Source organism: Eurytemora carolleeae, unplaced genomic scaffold (assembly GCF_000591075.1).
Source record: "Eurytemora carolleeae unplaced genomic scaffold, Eaff_2.0 scaffold805, whole genome shotgun sequence".
Lineage (NCBI taxonomy): Eukaryota > Metazoa > Arthropoda > Copepoda > Calanoida > Temoridae > Eurytemora > Eurytemora carolleeae.
In genome coordinates, this window is record NW_019396832.1 from 114227 (window position 1) to 123108 (window position 8882).

The 8882-nt window shown below is 31.7% G+C and overlaps 2 long non-coding RNA genes across 2 annotated transcripts; both read right to left on the reverse strand.

Annotated features, from left to right (window-relative positions):
* Positions 1-502: 502 nt before the first annotated feature.
* Positions 503-3187, reverse strand: LOC111709186 (uncharacterized). The gene is made up of 4 exons (XR_002766804.1): positions 2924-3187; positions 1801-1875; positions 887-980; positions 503-583 (listed from the first exon to the last, which is right to left on the reverse strand). It is a non-coding gene; the product is annotated as an uncharacterized LOC111709186 (long non-coding RNA).
* A 736-nt stretch (positions 3188-3923) lies between these two features.
* Positions 3924-6515, reverse strand: LOC111709187 (uncharacterized). The gene is made up of 3 exons (XR_002766805.1): positions 6435-6515; positions 5793-5869; positions 3924-4554 (listed from the first exon to the last, which is right to left on the reverse strand). It is a non-coding gene; the product is annotated as an uncharacterized LOC111709187 (long non-coding RNA).
* Positions 6516-8882: the final 2367 nt, after the last annotated feature.

Below are 8882 nucleotides of genomic sequence, written 5' to 3' on the forward strand. Positions count from 1 at the left end.
ATACTTATTTATTTCCAGCGGTTAAAGGGTTTGAATTTATGGCGAGTAGGNATAATAATAATAATAATAATAATAATTATAATAATAATAATAATAGTAAGAATATTCATCTCAATAACAACAATTTATTATATATAATTTACGAATGATTTGAACCGTGTAAAAATATCTTTAAAAGATAAAGAAAATTGGCCTACCATGTCAAACTAACATAAATTTTACGTTGGTTTAAAATCTTAAATTTTTTCAATCATAGCTCATTTTATTGGAGAGCTATTGTAAAGAACAAAAATGTTTTAAATTCACTTATTTAACCAGATAAATTCCCTTTTTCATACTTGTTATGTGTAAAATAAGAACTAGAGGAATTACAAAATTTTAAAGTTGCATAAATTCTACCATCTCCAGCTGTCTAGTTCAGTGTGGTATTTAGATTTGATGGTGATACAATAAAAATCAAGCTCGTCAAGAAGCATCGTGAATTAGTAAATAATAAAACTTACACAAACACACATCGGGCTCTTTCAGCTGGGTCGTCGTTTTCAGGTCTTAACCCTGCACCATCCAACATTACATAGATATACTGAACATAGTTCTATATATATCCAACATTACATAGATATACTAAACACAGTTCTATATATATATCCAACATTACATAGATATACTGAACATAGTTCTATATAGATATCCAACATTAGAAAGATATACTGAACAAAGTTCTATATTATATATATCCAACATTACATAGATATACTAAACATAGTTCTATATATATATCCAACATTAGAAAGATATACTAAACATAGCTCTATATATATATTCAACATTACATAGATGTATTAAAGATTTGAAACTTTAAAAAAATTGAATATGGTATTTTTACCTCCATTACATTAATCATCTCCTTTAAATCAATCATTCTTGAATTATCTTCATCATACATCTTAAACGCCCAGCGTAGTTTATCCTCAGCTGTTCTGTAATATTTTCTATCAAATGCAAAGGTTGATTAAATTAACAGGGGGATTATCCATATTTTTGACAAATTCTTCATGAATTTAGTTTGCTTTGGGTTTTAAGCATAAATAAAATAAAATGTCAGCAAATTTTTTTTAGAACATTTGAAAAAAAATACGCAAAACCAAATTTTTTCGAAAAAATGAATAATAAATATTTATTTTTTGAAATCCTGGAAAACAATAGAAAAACATTTTTTCTTCAGTTTTTTAAGAAATTTAATTCTTTCGAAACGCAGGTTTTTTTAATTAAACAAAAATATTTTAAATTTTTTTCCATCACATTTTGATGATTTTATACCTAAAATCTGTATTAAACAAATCTATGATGATATATGATTAAGATGACATAAAAAAATTCTCGAAATTTCAGCAATGAATATTTTCAGAAGTAACACTCTGATCTTATAAATAAAAAATATTATGAAATATCAACTATATATCGACAATTATAGGTTGTAATATCTGAATTAGTAGTTTCAAGTTTAAGTTTAATTTAATTATTTACTTTCTGAGCGGAATAATGGAACTCCGTGAATTTTTCCGTTTTATCCTTATAGACTCAACAGAATTAGTAGCGATCATTATCGAATTCAATTCGATATCAGGATATCAGCATATACCCACTTTCATTTTTCGCGAAACACTCCCATTAAGGAAATGTTCAGGAAGGCATTTCAGTCATGAAAGAGCAGGACAAAATTGGAAACCAGAAGGGAGTAATTATAATTTATACAAATTATCAATATTTTTTTCTTCAATTTATTTAGAAAAAACTTACTTTGCGCCCACAAGATCAATTGCCTGAAGGAATTCTCTAAAATTTAGAAATCCACTTTTATCTTCATCTAAAACTCTAAAAAAGACTATTTTAAAAAACCCAATATTTTTTGGCAAAATGGTTCTTTTTGTCAATCGTGAACTAATTCTTCATGGTTTCACGAAAAGGTTTGAAACGAAGTTTGAAAGGTATGAAGTGTGCAAAAATTCTTATCATCTGTATATTTGCAGGGCATCAGACATAACAAAACAATGCTAAATTATATGTACTAAATGTAAGAGTAAAGACAAGTTTAATCGTAAACAAATTCAAAAATTCTGATTCAGAGTTAACCCCGCAAAGAGATTTCAATTATTAAATAAATTATTTGAGACTCGCATGTATGACTTCTCTGAAGTTCACTCCTTTCTGGATTTTTAAAGAACAATTTTGAACCTTTCTTCCTCATCACAAATCCCGATCAATATCAATTTTTAAAACAAATTTTGTCAGATTGACTGAACATCGACACTTGACTTGACTTTCTTGACTTGACTACTTTATTGTCTCGACTTACTATTCTATTGTCTCGACTGAATACTTTATTGTCTCGACTGGCCACTTTATTTTCCTGGTTGACTACTTTATTATCCCGGCTGACTACTTTATTATCCCGGCTGACTACTTTATTGTCTTGACTGAATACTTTATTGTCTCGACTGGCCACTTTATTTTCCTGGTTGACTACTTTATTGTCTTGACTGGCTACTTTTTTTGTCTCGACTGACCACTTTATTTTCTTGACTGACTACTTTATTGAATCAACTGACTACTTTATTGTATCGACTGACTTCTTTATTGTGTCGACTGACTACTTTATTGTATCGACTGACTTCTTTATTGTCTCGACTGACTATTTTATTGTCTCGACTGACTATTTTAGTGTCTCGACTGACTATTCTATTGTCTCAACTGATTACTTTATTGTCTCGACTGACTACTTATTGTCTTAACTGATTATTGTATCGTCTTGAGTGTCTACTTTATTGTATCGACTGAGTACTTTACTATCCTGACTGACTACTTCATTATCCCGACTGACTACTTTACTATCCTGACTGACTACTTCATTATCCCGACTGACCTGAAAACGAGGTTTCCTGTTTTGGCTCCTTTATCTGGAAAAAAAATCCTTTTTTTAAATGACTAAATTTTTTTTCTTCTCCTTGTTTGTTTTTACCCTTCAAATACATATTTTGAATAGGGTTTCCATCGCAAGGGGATTTTACTTGCCCACAATTTCGCGCTATAGCGCGCAATTCCATTCAACTTTCTTGTGTATTTGTGTTTCAATTTGTTGAGAATATTCAATTTAAACCAAATGGAACCCAATAAATGCAATTATTATTGCTCAATTCCGTTCAACAACATTGATTAAAAACAATTTTTTTAACTTTGTTAGTGGCATCATACAATAAACTGAACTTCACTAACATTTCAGTCTCAAACGATACGAAAATTGAATTCAAGCATTATTTTTTATTTATGATATTCATATACAGCATGGTAACCAGAAAACTATGGCATAGGAAGACGACTTTTAGACTCTGGGTCTGATTTAACATAATAAGTGATTTGCGATAAAAAAAAATTTGCTTTGTAACGACATCTAAGACACTTAAAATATCTAATTTTGATTAAATGAATCTTACAATTTTAACCAAAAAATTTATCATGAAACTTTAGAATTTTGAAAATATTGAAAAATATCAAATGACCATCAATTATTTTTAAATCTACTGAGATAACATTCCATCCATTTCCATTGCAAAGCAATTCTGATGCACGCAATTCCGCGCAATTTCGCGCAATTCTGCACAATTCCGCGAATATTTTATTGCTTCTTTGTTCGCAATTATAGCGCAATCCCGCGCAATAAAATGGCGCAAGCGGTAGCAATCAATTCCGATTGGAAACCCTACTTTTGAACGACGAATTGAGTTTAACTTATTCCCTCCAATTAGTTAAATCCAATTTTTTATCATTGACAGATCGGTTATCCTTTACTAATCCTTTACTAATCCTTTACTAATTCTTTACTAATCCTTTACTAATCCTTTACTAATCCTTTACTAATCCTTTACTAATCCTTTACTAATCCTTTACTAATTAGCCATTTTTCAAATCACTAAAGTTTTGAACAACAAGGGTAAAAAGGTCATTCGGCATTCCGACCCACATTGATCCAGGGGTTGAAAAACTCGATTAGAGTTTTGCTAATTATTTCATTAAAACTACAGCTAAAAACAAACGTTTCAGAGATCTTTAAAATGTACATGTCTAGGGCTACACAAACGTCAAAGTAAGTAAGTGAGGTAAAATTAAGAGCCAATACGTTGTGACACTTCACTGTCAACCAAGTTTCGAAAAATCGCAGTCCGGATCTGTGTGGCAGTCTGGATCTATGTGGCAGTCTGGATCTATGTGGCAGTCTGGATCTATGTGGCAGGCTGGATCTATGTGGCAGTGTGGATCTATGTGGCAGTCTGGATCTATGTGGCAGTCTGGATCTATGTGGCAGTCTGGATCTATGTGGCTCGTGAAAAGAGAATGAGTTTAACTCATTGTTTATCCCAAAATTAAAAATGAAAAATTGTTCAATTTCTTCTTTTTTTTCGCTTGACAAAAAAAAAAAAAAGTATTATCCTAAGTCTGGAAAGAAATGTTGGAACTGATCCCGAGATATCCCGCCCTGGGGGAAATCATTCTTGTAACCTAAAATAAACATTATCAATCTATATAATAATTTAGCTCTTTGCTCATATATACAAAATGTCCCACGTGACAGTTGGTAAATAGTTTTCAATGTCGTCTTCTTTACCCTGTATTAGATATTAAAGGCTGTTTGCAGTTTATTTCGTTAAAAAATCTTTTGCTCAAATATATTCTACTTTGAAGTTAATTTTACAAAAATATGACTCCTATTTTTAATATTGTCTTTGTTATTAATCAACTTTACAAATTATGGAAGAAGACATTCTAAACTATTTACCAGCTGTTTCGTGGGACACCCTGTATGTCTATGTTAATAGCCAGCCCTAAGGCTTGACTGAATTGTTTTAGGAAACACATAAGCCAAGAAACAAATTGGCTTAAAGGGCCGGACCGTTCACATTTGGGTAATTTGAGAGTAAACTTAATAGCCATATGAGCTATTCATTAGTATTAGTCTTACTTTTCAAAGACAACTGTGACCTGAGAAAAATCTGATTTACCATGTCAGAATTCCAGCGCAAAGGTATGAAGCTATTTACACTATTTGATGCTTTTTGTCATAGTCATGGATTTTTAAAGGTTTTAAATATCAAATTAAACTGTAGTATCTAATAGTTAATTGTAGAAATCTTAAATTTTTATTAAAACTTATTTTAAAATTGACTATTTTCAAAATATAACTTATTTTAAACGTTTGATACGTTTTCCCTACTTCCCCATGAAATCCCCGTGATTTATTTTAAGAGTCTAGGATCATCTAGGAACCGGTTTGTCTGAGAGAGAAAGTCGTCTTTGTAAAACGTGTTATTTTGTTAAATCATGTTTTAACACAAAAACGTTCTTTTTATCTTAACGTAACCCATCCAATATCGATCAAATCCAACCTAAGTGGACTGGTCAGGATAACCCGACCTAACCTGACATAACTCAACCTAACCTAACCTGACATAACTCAACCTAGGAGGACTGATCAGGATAACCTAACCTAACCTAACCTAACCTAACCTAACCTGACATAACTCAACCTAGGAGGACTGATCAAGTTCCGACCATTTTTGGCAATTCGACGTAATCCCAACCTAACCTGACATATCTCGACCAAATAGGACTGGTCGCGCGACGTCGCTGGTTGCTAGCCCTTCCCTATTCTTGCACAAACCAATAAAATTATTTGACAAATTAAAGAAAGTGATTTTTAGACTTATTCAGAACAAATAATTTTAGATTCAATCTGTTACCTTTAAACATCTCAATAAGAGAAGATTTATCATGTTTAGTGTGTGTTTCTAACCAATCCAAATCCGTCGTAGTTAACCTTTAACAAAATGTATTTAATTTTCTTTATAAAATGTCAAAACCTGTCCCCCCCCCCCCCCATCCTTTAGTCAAACTTAAGAAAATTGCACATTAGACTAAAATTTTAAATATTTTCAATTTTATGGAAAAGCTATTTGAGAAGAAGAAAAAGATTTTAAATTTCTTTCTTGTGCGTAAAATTAAAACTAGAGAAACTACCAGGTCACAAAGCCCTACCAGTAACGTCTAATAATTGCAGCATATTACATCTAATGTCTTCTTTTTGTATAGTTTGAATCTTTCATTAACAATGTACAGGGTTACCCAGAAAGGATGAGAGGTCAGAGATGATTGTCTGTTTCCCTAAGTTTTACGATTCCCTGCAACTGTAAACTTGTTTGTTTCTTTGCCGAATCATTTAACAAGCCATTAGATAAATATATCTATGACAGAAAAAAATGACTCAACCTCTGAATCATCACATTTTAAGAGTTTCCGGTCGTCTTTACAGTCTCATCTTTTGTGGGTAAACCTGGTTATCAATAAATAACTTTTAATTCTAAATATTTTTTGTAAAAACTTACTGATGCTTTTTTGAAAGTCCACAGCCCATGACTTCGAAGAGATTTTTTTTCAATTTAAACTTTTTTCATTATATCTGTTCTAAAATATTTGTTAGTAGGCTTTTAGGGCGCTTCGCGCCCGATCTTCTATTTCAATTGTGCTTTGTGCATGTTCTCTCTGCTTACATTAAAACAAAAACAGGCAAAAATTTCGCGAATTTTTTTTTAAAATAGTGGATTTTCAAAATTTTCAAAATCAAATTATGTTAGAGACAAATTTTTGAACATTTGACCATCCATAAACTTTCCATGGGGTCAGGCGAGGTCCCGCAAAAAAAGTTGGCTCGATAGGTTCAACAGTTTTGATACAATTGGATACAAACAAACAGGCAGACAAGGATGTAGTAAACACCTACTCCATATCAATTTCTCAAGATGTATCTATCCAGGTTCAATCTGTCTGCTATCAAAGCCAAACAGGACATGATCCACACGTCTACAATCCCATGACTATATTCAACGCCACTATACATGGCGCGAGCTGGTTAGCTATCGATGTCAATATAGACAATAGCAATCAATTCTGACCTTCGGCCTTGGGGTCATATGAGGTCCCACACAAAATTTGGACCTGATTGATTAGCCGTTTTGACATTTATTGGACACAAATAAGGAGACAGACAGACAAGCAAAGTATATTTGTATATAGATTGAAGAATGTTATCGGTAAGTTTAAAACCATTGAAACCGTGTATCAGCAAACCATGAAGAAAATATATTTCAGTGCTAAGGATCCAATCGATTTTGATGCGGATCTGGAAAAAATGGATCCAGGTCATAAACATTTCTTTCAGATTTACATGATTTGTGAAACAGAAAACTAATTTTAAAATAAATTTTTCGGATATTTTTATGCTAAAACTATATTTCTCTTTTTCCAACTGTTTAGATTTGGGTTTGGAGAGCAACAGATCCAGAAAGCCAAAATGTTGCTGATCCAACGGAATCGGATCCGTATCCTTAGCACTGATTTATTTAATGTCGATTTTGTAATTTGTTTAAAGAAACTGCTGCGGATATTTCTGTAAAGGGAAACTATACCGCCAATTCTACATGTAAAAATATATCTTAATAATAACATATAAATAAAAATTCAACCATTTAAAAAAAGTCAATAATTTTTTAGCCTTTTTCGACTTTTCTTTGTTATAAATATGTGAAAAACTAGTTTTTTAACAATTTTATAAAAATGAAACTTTATTTTTGATCAAAAACTGTTATTTTTGGTTGTTTACTTTACAATAGATAGGTGATCAGATTTGACATTGTAATCATGGTCATTAAAGAACTATAATTAATATTTCCCCCGCCCATCCTCATAGTTGATAACTTGATATACTGATGAGTAAAAAATCCATATATTTATCAAGGCAGGTGGTTTTCTTATCTTCAAATATCAAAATATTGGATATCTGTGGTTATACAAACTGCAAATTAAGTTATTAACAAACAATCTTTCTACAAGTTCTACACTATGACCCCCCCCCACATTTTGGCATGATCACAGCGTATAAATGGAAATATATAAGTTTATATTGTTCACCCCCCTTCAGCCAATTACGCCCCCCCCCCCACTCCCCTAACTTGGCACTAGCTAGTAGCTTTATCATGATTGTGGACCATCTTATATTAAATTTTGCCAATTAAGAAAAAATACCAAAATTTTTCTTTGGCGCTTCCCGCATCGATTTCTCGTTTTTTGACTTAAAGAAAGTTAGTCATTCTTAATTTATTCTCGCAAAAAAACGTATATATATATATGTCACTTCTCATTAGTATTACAATACATTTATCATTTAAGGTTACACAAAACCTGACAACCTATAAATAACAAGAAATATGATAAGCAGGGGATGATAACAGAGGGGGCCTGGACCCAAGGCCCCCCCCCCCTCAGGAAACTCATGATATGAAATAATAGCATGAAGGGTAGAAAGACACAAAGAAAATAGAATTGAAAAAATGTCCTGAAATACCCAAAAAAATGGAGAAGTCTAGGACTGGGCACGTTCCAACGTTTTCTGGCTGTTTGGTTAATGGTTAGTTCCAACCATTAAAAAAGAAAAATTTCAGGAAGCCATTATAATTTCAAAGGTAAGAAAGGAATGTTCGTTTCGTTAACAGCATTTACGGGGTTTTTTAAAAATAAATGTTAGTTAACAAGCATTAATGGCTCCAGCTGTTAATGGTATATTACATTATTAAAAACGTTAAGTGCTGAACAAAAAATTTGTTACTGGACAAAAAAAAACATTAATGGCTGCTGAAAATTTTGCATTTTTTCGCATTTCCTTTGCTTTTTTCGCGAAATTTTGCTTATAAATACTGCTTCGCGAAAAAATTAGAAATTTATGTGAAATAAGAAATGCAAAATTTTTTTGCAAAATAAGATATGCGAAAATTTCAGAA